The sequence below is a fragment of the Procambarus clarkii genome, chromosome 3 (assembly GCF_040958095.1).
Source record: "Procambarus clarkii isolate CNS0578487 chromosome 3, FALCON_Pclarkii_2.0, whole genome shotgun sequence".
NCBI lineage: Eukaryota > Metazoa > Arthropoda > Malacostraca > Decapoda > Cambaridae > Procambarus > Procambarus clarkii.
This window is the reverse complement of record NC_091152.1, coordinates 51508353-51520317: the sequence shown is the minus strand read 5'-3', so window position 1 is coordinate 51520317 and position 11965 is coordinate 51508353.

The following is an 11965-nucleotide window of genomic DNA, read 5'->3' as shown; positions in this document are numbered from 1 at the left end:
AGCTCGGGGGACAGTATGGTGCTTCTGTAATTGCCTCGATTCTTTCCTCCTTCTGCAATAGGTTCTGCTTGTAAGGTATCTTTGGTAGTGACTTTCTTTTGTGTCTCGAGGTCGAATATGTCGTCCAACAGAATTTCCAACTCTACTTTCCGGGCCATCTCACTCGGTCTGGACATAACATGACAGTTTATGCCCAGATTTAGGAGAGTGACTTGGTCCTCAGTGAGGTTAATTCCTGCAAGGTTCAGGAAGCCATCTCTTGGTCGTGGAATTGCCATAGGTCCTCCATATAATGTTGTTAGTTTCTTGATAATCCTTGTTTCAGTGCTGAGGTGATGTTGGTCTGTGAGGATGTCGAGGTGTTGTTCAATGCGGGTACGGATACTATCGTCGATGTTGCTATTTCTCCACTCGTTTGTAGCATGAAGTAGTTGCGTTTTGTTGTCTTTGATTTCATTCTCTGCCTTGTATATCTGATCACGAATCAGATCCTGGCGATATTTTATCGTGAAGGCTTGATTCCTTGCTGCTGGGTCGTGCGCTTTAATATTAGTATATTTTGGTAGCAGTCTTTCCTGTAGACATATATTATTAAATATGACCGAAAAAGTAAGATTAATAATTCTAACACGAATTTTCTCAATCTTTCGTACATTTCTTTTCACTGTTGGAGGTAAATCAAAAATCAATTCTCCAAAATTCATTTTTATTTCTAGTCTGACGCGACACGAGCGCGTTTCGTAAAACTTATTACATTTTCAAAGACTTTAGTTCACAAATACACAACTGAATAGAACTTACGCATCTCCGATTTTATATCTACATTTGAGTGAGGTGGAAGGGGTGATGTGGCATTAACACAAGACAGAACAAGATGTGGCATTAATAGGGTATTAATTTCATCAACACAAGACAGAACAAGAGAATTAATAGGGTATTAATTTCATCAACACAAGACAGAACACGAAACAATGGATATTGAATAGAAGTGTTTGTAGAAAGCCTATTGGTCCATATTTCTTGATGCTTCTATATTGGAGCGGAGTCTTGAGGTGGGTAGAATATAGTTGTGCAATAATTGGCTGTTGATTGCTGGTGTTGACTTCTTGATGTGTAGTGCCTCGCAAACGTCAAGCCGCCTGCTATCGCTGTATCTATCGATGATTTCTGTGTTGTTTACTAGGATTTCTCTGGCGATGGTTTGGTTGTGGGAAGAGATTATATGTTCCTAATGGAGCCCTGTTTCTTATGCATCGTTAAACGCCTAGAAAGAGATGTTGTTGTCTTGCCTATATACTGGGTTTTTTGGAGCTTACAGTCCCCAAGAGGGCATTTGAAGGCATAGACGACGTTAGTCTCTTTTAAAGTGTTCTGTTTTGTGTCTGGAGAGTTTCTCATGAGTAGGCTGGCCGTTTTTCTGGTTTTATAGTAAATCGTCAGTTGTATCCTCTGATTTTTGTCTGTAGGGATAACGTTTCTATTAACAATATCTTTCAGGACCCTTTCCTCCATTTTATGAGCTGTGGAAAAGAAGTTCCTGTAAAATAGTCTAATAGGGGGTATAGGTGTTGTGTTAGTTGTCTCTTCAGAGGTTGCATGGCTTTTCACTTTCCTTCTTATGATGTCTTCGACGAAACCATTGGAGAAGCCGTTATTGACTAGGACCTGCCTTACCCTACAGAGTTCTTCGTCGACTTGCTTCCATTCTGAGCTGTGGCTGAGAGCACGGTCGACATATGCGTTAACAACACTCCTCTTGTACCTGTCTGGGCAGTCGCTGTTGGCATTTAGGCACATTCCTATGTTTGTTTCCTTAGTGTAGACTGCAGTGTGGAAACCTCCGCCCTTTTCCATGACTGTTACATCTAGAAAGGGCAGCTTCCCATCCTTTTCCATCTCGTAAGTGAAACGCAGCACGGAACTCTGCTCAAATGCCTCCTTCAGCTCCTGCAGATGTCTGACATCAGGTACCTGTGTAAAAATGTCGTCAACATACCTGCAGTATATGGCCGGTTTCAAGTTCATGTCGACTAAGACTTTTTGCTCGATGGTACCCATGTAGAAGTTTGCAAACAGGACACCTAGGGGAAAACCCATGGCGACCCCATCTACTTGCTTATACATGTTTCCATCCGGGCTCAAGAAGGGTGCCTCTTTAGTACAAGCTTGGAGTAGTTTCCTCAGAATATTTTCTGGTATGTCAAGAGGAGTACAGGCTGGATCACGATACACTCTGTCGGCTATCATTCCGATTGTCTCGTCCACAGGTACGTTGGTAAACAGCGATTCTACGTCCAACGAGGCTCTTATCCCTGTGGCCCGTGTGCCCCGCAGTAAGTCAACAAATTCCTTTGGAGACTTCAGGCTGAAGGCGCAAGGAACATAAGGAGTCAGCAGGTCGTTGAGTCGCTTCGCCAGTCTGTACGTGGGTGTGGGTATCTGGCTAATGATTGGCCGAAGTGGGTTTCCAGGCTTGTGTGTCTTGACATTTCCATACGCATATCCAGGTTTATATTCCCCAATGATCTTTGGCAGGTTGAGTCCGGACTTCTTGGCGTACACAGTTTCGATCAGTTTGTTGACCTTTGCTTTTAATTCGGCTGTAGTGTCCTTCGTTACCCTTTGGAACTTAGTTTGGTCAGAGAATATGATGTTCATTTTCGCCAGATATTCGTCTTTTTTAAGAATGACATATATTGGCGACTTGTCACCTCTCCTGACAACTATCTCCTTGTTCTCACGAAGGCTTTTAGCTGCCGCTTTAAGCTCGGGGGACAGTATGGTGCTTCTGTAATTGCCTCGATTCTTTCCTCCTTTTGCAATAGGTTCTGCTTGTAAGGTATCTTTGGTAGTGACTTTCTTTTGTGTCTCGAGGTCGAATATGTCGTCCAACAGAATTTCCAACTCTACTTTCCGGGCCATCTCACTCGGTCTGGACATAACATGACAGTTTATGCCCAGATTTAGTAGAGTGACTTGGTCCTCAGTGAGGTTAATTCCTGCAAGGTTCAGGAAGCCTTGGTCGTGGAATTGCTATAGGTCCTCCATATAATGTTGTTAGTTTCTTGATAATCCTTGTTTCAGTGCTGAGGTGATGTTGGTCTGTGAGGATGTCGAGGTGTTGTTCAATGCGGGTACGGATACTATCGTCGATGTTGCTATTTCTCCACTCGTTTGTAGCATGAAGTAGTTGCGTTTTGTTGTCTTTGATTTCATTCTCTGCCTTGTATATCTGATCACGAATCAGATCCTGGCGATATTTTATCGTGAAGGCTTGATTCCTTGCTGCTGGGTCGTGCGCTTTAATATTAGTATATTTTGGTAGCAGTCTTTCCTGTAGACATATATTATTAAATATGACCGAAAAAGTAAGATTAATAATTCTAACACGAATTTTCTCAATCTTTCGTACATTTCTTTTCACTGTTGGAGGTAAATCAAAAATCAATTCTCCAAAATTCATTTTTATTTCTAGTCTGACGCGACACGAGCGCGTTTCGTAAAACTTATTACATTTTCAAAGACTTTAGTTCACAAATACACAACTGAATAGAACTTACGCATCTCCGATTTTATATCTACATTTGAGTGAGGTGGAAGGGGTGATGTGGCATTAACACAAGACAGAACAAGATGTGGCATTAATAGGGTATTAATTTCATCAACACAAGACAGAACAAGAGAATTAATAAGGTATTAATTTCATCAACACAAGACAGAACACGAAACAATGGATATTGAATAGAAGTGTTTGTAGAAAGCCTATTGGTCCATATTTCTTGATGCTTCTATATTGGAGCGGAGTCTTGAGGTGGGTAGAATATAGTTGTGCAATAATTGGCTGTTGATTGCTGGTGTTGACTTCTTGATGTGTAGTGCCTCGCAAACATCAAGCCGCCTGCTATCGCTGTATCTATCGATGATTTCTGTGTTGTTTACTAGGATTTCTCTGGCGATGGTTTGGTTGTGGGAAGAGATTATATGTTCCTAATGGAGCCCTGTTTCTTATGCATCGTTAAACGCCTAGAAAGAGATGTTGTTGTCTTGCCTATATACTGGGTTTTTTGGAGCTTACAGTCCCCAAGAGGGCATTTGAAGGCATAGACGACGTTAGTCTCTTTTAAAGTGTTCTGTTTTGTGTCTGGAGAGTTTCTCATGAGTAGGCTGGCCGTTTTTCTGGTTTTATAGTAAATCGTCAGTTGTATCCTCTGATTTTTGTCTGTAGGGATAACGTTTCTATTAACAATATCTTTCAGGACCCTTTCCTCCGTTTTATGAGCTGTGGAAAAGAAGTTCCTGTAAAATAGTCTAATAGGGGGTATAGGTGTTGTGTTAGTTGTCTCTTCAGAGGTTGCATGGCTTTTCACTTTCCTTCTTATGATGTCTTCGACGAAACCATTGGAGAAGCCGTTATTGACTAGGACCTGCCTTACCCTACAGAGTTCTTCGTCGACTTGCTTCCATTCTGAGCTGTGGCTGAGAGCACGGTCGACATATGCGTTAACAACACTCCTCTTGTACCTGTCTGGGCAGTCGCTGTTGGCATTTAGGCACATTCCTATGTTTGTTTCCTTAGTGTAGACTGCAGTGTGGAAACCTCCGCCCTTTTCCATGACTGTTACATCTAGAAAGGGCAGCTTCCCATCCTTTTCCATCTCGTAAGTGAAACGCAGCACGGAACTCTGCTCAAATGCCTCCTTCAGCTCCTGCAGATGTCTGACATCAGGTACCTGTGTAAAAATGTCGTCAACATACCTGCAGTATATGGCCGGTTTCAAGTTCATGTCGACTAAGACTTTTTGCTCGATGGTACCCATGTAGAAGTTTGCAAACAGGACACCTAGGGGAAAACCCATGGCGACCCCATCTACTTGCTTATACATGTTCCCATCCGGGCTCAAGAAGGGTGCCTCTTTTGTACAAGCTTGGAGTAGTTTCCTCAGAATATTTTCTGGTATGTCAAGAGGAGTACAGGCTGGATCACGATACACTCTGTCGGCTATCATTCCGATTGTCTCGTCCACAGGTACGTTGGTAAACAGCGATTCTACGTCCAACGAGGCTCTTATCCCTGTGGCCCGTGTGCCCCGCAGTAAGTCAACAAATTCCTTTGGAGACTTCAGGCTGAAGGCGCAAGGAACATAAGGAGTCAGCAGGTCGTTGAGTCGCTTCGCCAGTCTGTACGTGGGTGTGGGTATCTGGCTAATGATTGGCCGAAGTGGGTTTCCAGGCTTGTGTGTCTTGACATTTCCATACGCATATCCAGGTTTATATTCCCCAATGATCTTTGGCAGGTTGAGTCCGGACTTCTTGGCTTACACAGTTTCGATCAGTTTGTTGACCTTTGCTTTTAATTCGGCTGTAGTGTCCTTCGTTACCCTTTGGAACTTAGTTTGGTCAGAGAATATGATGTTCATTTTCGCCAGATATTCGTCTTTTTTAAGAATGACATATATTGGCGACTTGTCACCTCTCCTGACAACTATCTCCTTGTTCTCACGAAGGCTTTTAGCTGCCGCTTTAAGCTCGGGGGACAGTATGGTGCTTCTGTAATTGCCTCGATTCTTTCCTCCTTTTGCAATAGGTTCTGCTTGTAAGGTATCTTTGGTAGTGACTTTCTTTTGTGTCTCGAGGTCGAATATGTCGTCCAACAGAATTTCCAACTCTACTTTCCGGGCCATCTCACTCGGTCTGGACATAACATGACAGTTTATGCCCAGATTTAGGAGAGTGACTTGGTCCTCAGTGAGGTTAATTCCTGCAAGGTTCAGGAAGCCTTGGTCGTGGAATTGCCATAGGTCCTCCATATAATGTTGTTAGTTTCTTGATAATCCTTGTTTCAGTGCTGAGGTGATGTTGGTCTGTGAGGATGTCGAGGTGTTGTTCAATGCGGGTACGGATACTATCGTCGATGTTGCTATTTCTCCACTCGTTTGTAGCATGAAGTAGTTGCGTTTTGTTGTCTTTGATTTCATTCTCTGCCTTGTATATCTGATCACGAATCAGATCCTGGCGATATTTTATCGTGAAGGCTTGATTCCTTGCTGCTGGGTCGTGCGCTTTAATATTAGTATATTTTGGTAGCAGTCTTTCCTGTAGACATATATTATTAAATATGACCGAAAAAGTAAGATTAATAATTCTAACACGAATTTTCTCAATCTTTCGTACATTTCTTTTCACTGTTGGAGGTAAATCAAAAATCAATTCTCCAAAATTCATTTTTATTTCTAGTCTGACGCGACACGAGCGCGTTTCGTAAAACTTATTACATTTTCAAAGACTTTAGTTCACAATTACACAACTGAATAGAACTTACGCATCTCCGATTTTATATCTACATTTGAGTGAGGTGGAAGGGGTGATGTGGCATTAACACAAGACAGAACAAGATGTGGCATTAATAGGGTATTAATTTCATCAACACAAGACAGAACAAGAGTATTAATAGGGTATTAATTTCATCAACACAAGACAGAACACGAAACAATGGATATTGAATAGAAGTGTTTGTAGAAAGCCTATTGGTCCATATTTCTTGATGCTTCTATATTGGAGCGGAGTCTTGAGGTGGGTAGAATATAGTTGTGCAATAATTGGCTGTTGATTGCTGGTGTTGACTTCTTGATGTGTAGTGCCTCGCAAACGTCAAGCCGCCTGCTATCCCTGTATCTATCGATGATTTCTGTGTTGTTTACTAGGATTTCTCTGGCGATGGTTTGGTTGTGGGAAGAGATTATATGTTCCTTAATGGAGCCCTGTTGCTTATGCATCGTTAAACGCCTAGAAAGAGATGTTGTTGTCTTGCCTATATACTGGGTTTTTTGGAGCTTACAGTCCCCAAGAGGGCATTTGAAGGCATAGACGACGTTAGTCTCTTTTAAAGCGTTCTGTTTTGTGTCTGGAGAGTTTCTCATGAGTAGGCAGGCCGTTTTTCTGGTTTTATAGTAAATCGTCAGTTGTATCCTCTGATTTTTGTCTGTAGGGATAACGTTTCTATTAACAATATCTTTCAGGACCCTTTCCTCCGTTTTATGAGCTGTGGAAAAGAAGTTCCTGTAAAATAGTCTAATAGGGGGTATAGGTGTTGTGTTAGTTGTCTCTTCAGAGGTTGCATGGCTTTTCACTTTCCTTCTTATGATGTCTTCGACGAAACCATTGGAGAAGCCGTTATTGACTAGGACCTGCCTTACCCTACAGAGTTCTTCGTCGACTTGCTTCCATTCTGAGCTGTGGCTGAGAGCACGGTCGACATATGCGTTAACAACACTCCTCTTGTACCTGTCTGGGCAGTCGCTGTTGGCATTTAGGCACATTCCTATGTTTGTTTCCTTAGTGTAGACTGCAGTGTGGAAACCTCCGCCCTTTTCCATGACTGTTACATCTAGAAAGGGCAGCTTCCCATCCTTTTCCATCTCGTAAGTGAAACGCAGCACGGAACTCTGCTCAAATGCCTCCTTCAGCTCCTGCAGATGTCTGACATCAGGTACCTGTGTAAAAATGTCGTCAACATACCTGCAGTATATGGCCGGTTTCAAGTTCATGTCGACTAAGACTTTTTGCTCGATGGTACCCATGTAGAAGTTTGCAAACAGGACACCTAGGGGAGAACCCATGGCGACCCTATCTACTTGCTTATACATGTGCCCATCCGGGCTCAAGAAGGGTGCCTCTTTAGTACAAGCTTGGAGTAGTTTCCTCAGAATATTTTCTGGTATGTCAAAAGGAGTACAGGCTGGATCACGATACACTCTGTCGGCTATCATTCCGATTGTCTCGTCCACAGGTACGTTGGTAAACAGCGATTCTACGTCCAACGAGGCTCTTATCCCTGTGGCCCGTGTGCCCCGCAGTAAGTCAACAAATTCCTTTGGAGACTTCAGGCTGAAGGCGCAAGGAACATAAGGAGTCAGCAGGATGTTGAGTCGCTTCGCCAGTCTGTACGTGGGTGTGGGTATCTGGCTAATGATTGGCCGAAGTGGGTTTCCAGGCTTGTGTGTCTTGACATTTCCATACGCATATCCAGGTTTATATTCCCCAATGATCTTTGGCAGGTGGAGTCCGGACTTCTTGGCGTTCACAGTTTCGATCAGTTTGTTGACCTTTGCTTTTAATTCGGCTGTAGTGTCCTTCGTTACCCTTTGGAACTTAGTTTGGTCAGAGAGTATGATGTTCATTTTCGCCAGATATTCGTCTTTTTTAAGAATGACATATATTGGCGACTTGTCACCTCTCCTGACAACTATCTCCTTGTTCTCACGAAGGCTTTTAGCTGCCACTTTAAGCTCGGGGGACAGTATGGTGCTTCTGTAATTGCCTCGATTCTTTCCTCCTTCTGCAATAAGTTCTGCTTGTAAGGTATCTTTGGTACCTTACAAGCTCACTACTATGGTAGTGACTATGGTCACTACTATGGTAGTGACCTTCTTTTGTGTCTCGAGGTCGAATATGTCGTCCAACAGAATTATCAACTCTACTTTTAGTGCAGGAATATTGGCTTCAAGCTGTCACCTCCCTTAGTACATGTAAGCCAAGGCTTAGTCTACCAATGAGACGTGTTAACTTGTGTGGAGCACGATATATTCTGCCTTCCTCAGGTCGCGGTGGCTCAGACATCAGCTCGTGTGGCGGGTGGAGGAGCAGGTGCGACGGGCACCAGCCAATCAGCGAGAGGCAGGCGATGGACAAGCAGTTTGCCGGTTTGAGTGGCGGAGGTGGAGCAGGTGTCCCGGTGTTGAATACGTTTTGCTCTCTGGCAAAACTTGCTGTTGTACTTGTTGGATATATCTTCTATATTAGTTGTTTCTGGGACGTAGTTTGGAGGGAAGAGCAGGCTCAATCTCTCTTGAAGGAGATTATCGTCACAATATATATATATATTTATATATATATATATATATATATATATATATATATATATATATATATATATATATATATATATATATATATATATATATATATATATATATACTGATCCAAAAACACTGATCCAACTAGGCAGAATAACTTCACATGTTATAACAGAATAACTTCACATGAATTTTCACATGTGGTTATTCTTCATATATATATATATATATATATATATATATATATATATATATATATATATATATATATATATATATATATATATATATATATATATATATATATATATATATATATATATATATATATCGTACCTAGTAGCCAGAACTCACCTCTCAGCCTACTATGCAAGGCCCGATTTGCCTAATAAGCCACGTTTTCATGAACTAATTGTTTTTCGACTACCTAACCTAACCTAACCTAACTTTTTCGGCTACCTAGCCTAACCTAACTTATAAAGATAGGTTAGGTTAGGTTAGGTAGGGTTGGTTAGGTTCGGTCATATATCTACGTTAATTTTAACTCAAGTAAAAAAAAATTGACCTCATACATAATGAAATGAGTAGGTTTATCATTTCATAAGAAAGAAATTAGAGAAAATATATTAGTTCAGGAAAACTTGGCTTCTTAGGCAAATCGGGCCTTGCATAGTAGGCTGAGAAGTGAGTTCTGGCTACTAGGTACGACATATATATATATATATATATATATATATATATATATATATATATATATATATACATATATATATATATATATATATATATATATATATATATATATATATATGTCGTACCTAGTAGCCAGAACGCAGTTTTTCGCCTACTATGCAAGGCCCGATTTGCCTAATAAGCCAAGTTTTCCTGAATTAATATATTTTCTCAAATTTTTTTCTTATGAAATGATAAAGCTACCCATTTCATTATGTATGAGGTCAATTTTTTTTATTGGCGTTTAAATTAACGTAGATATATGACCGAACCTAACCAACCCTACCTAACCTAACCTAACCTATCTTTATAGGTTAGGTTAGGTTAGGTAGCCGAAAAAGGTAGGTTAGGTTAGGTTAGGTAGGTTAGGTAGTTGAAAAACAATTATTTCATGAAAACTTGGCTTATTAGGCAAATCGGGCCTTGCATAGTAGGATGAGAAGTGCGTTCTGGCTACTAGGTACGACATATATATATATATATATATATATATATATATATATATATATATATATATATATATATATATATATATATATATATATATATATATATATATATATATATATATATATGTATATATATATATATATATATATATATATATATATATATATATATATATATATATATATATATATATATATATATATATATATATATATATATATATATATATATATATATATATATATATTAAATATGACCGAAAAAGTAAGATTAATAATTCTAACACGAATTTTCTCAATCTTTCGTACATTTCTTTTCACTGTTGGAGGTAAATCAAAAATCAATTCTCCAAAATTCATTTTTATTTCTAGTCTGACGCGACACGAGCGCGTTTTGTAAAACTTATTACATTTTCAAAGACTTTAGTTCACAAATACACAACTGAATAGAACTTACGCATCTCCGATTTTATATCTACATTTGAGTGAGGTGGAAGGGGTGATGTGGCATTAACACAAGACAGAACAAGATGTGGCATTAATAGGGTATTAATTTCATCAACACAAGACAGAACAAGAGTATTAATAGGGTATTAATTTCATCAACACAAGACAGAACACGAAACAATGGATATTGAATAGAAGTGTTTGTAGAAAGCCTATTGGTCCATATTTCTTGATGCTTCTATATTGGAGCGGAGTCTTGAGGTGGGTAGAATATAGTTGTGCAATAATTGGCTGTTGATTGCTGGTGTTGACTTCTTGATGTGTAGTGCCTCGCAAACGTCAAGCCGCCTGCTATCGCTGTATCTATCGATGATTTCTGTGTTGTTTACTAGGATTTCTCTGGCGATGGTTTGGTTGTGGGAAGAGATTATATGTTCCTAATGGAGCCCTGTTGCTTATGCATCGTTAAACGCCTAGAAAGAGATGTTGTTGTCTTGCCTATATACTGGGTTTTTTGGAGCTTACAGTCCCCAAGAGGGCATTTGAAGGCATAGACGACGTTAGTCTCTTTTAAAGCGTTCTGTTTTGTGTCTGGAGAGTTTCTCATGAGTAGGCTGGCCGTTTTTCTGGTTTTATAGTAAATCGTCAGTTGTATCCTCTGATTTTTGTCTGTAGGGATAACGTAAGGGATAAAGATATTAACAATATCTTTCAGGACCCTTTCCTCCGTTTTATGAGCTGTGGAAAAGAAGTTCCGGTAAAATAGTCTAATAGGGGGTATAGGTGTTGTGTTAGTTGTCTCTTCAGAGGTTGCATGGCTTTTCACTTTCCTTCTTATGATGTCTTCGACGAAACCATTGGAGAAGCCGTTATTGACTAGGACCTGCCTTACCCTACAGAGTTCTTCGTCGACTTGCTTCCATTCTGAGCTGTGGCTGAGAGCACGGTCGACATATGCGTTAACAACACTCCTCTTGTACCTGTCTGGGCAGTCGCTGTTGGCATTTAGGCACATTCCTATGTTTGTTTCCTTAGTGTAGACTGCAGTGTGGAAACCTCCGCCCTTTTCCATGACTGTTACATCTAGAAAGGGCAGCTTCCCATCCTTTTCCATCTCATAAGTGAAACGCAGCACGGAACTCTGCTCAAATGCCTCCTTCAGCTCCTGCAGATGTCTGACATCAGGTACCTGTGTAAAAATGTCGTCAACATACCTGCAATATATGGCCGGTTTCAAGTTCATGTCGACTAAGACTTTTTGCTCGATGGTACCCATGTAGAAGTTTGCAAACAGGACACCTAGGGGAGAACCCATGGCGACCCTATCTACTTGCTTATACATGTGCCCGTCCGGGCTCAAGAAGGGTGCCTCTTTAGTACAAGCTTGGAGTAGTTTCCTCAGGATATTTTCTGGTATGTCAAAAGGAGTACATGTTGGATCACGATACACTCTGTCGGCTATCATTCCGATTGTCTCGTCCACAG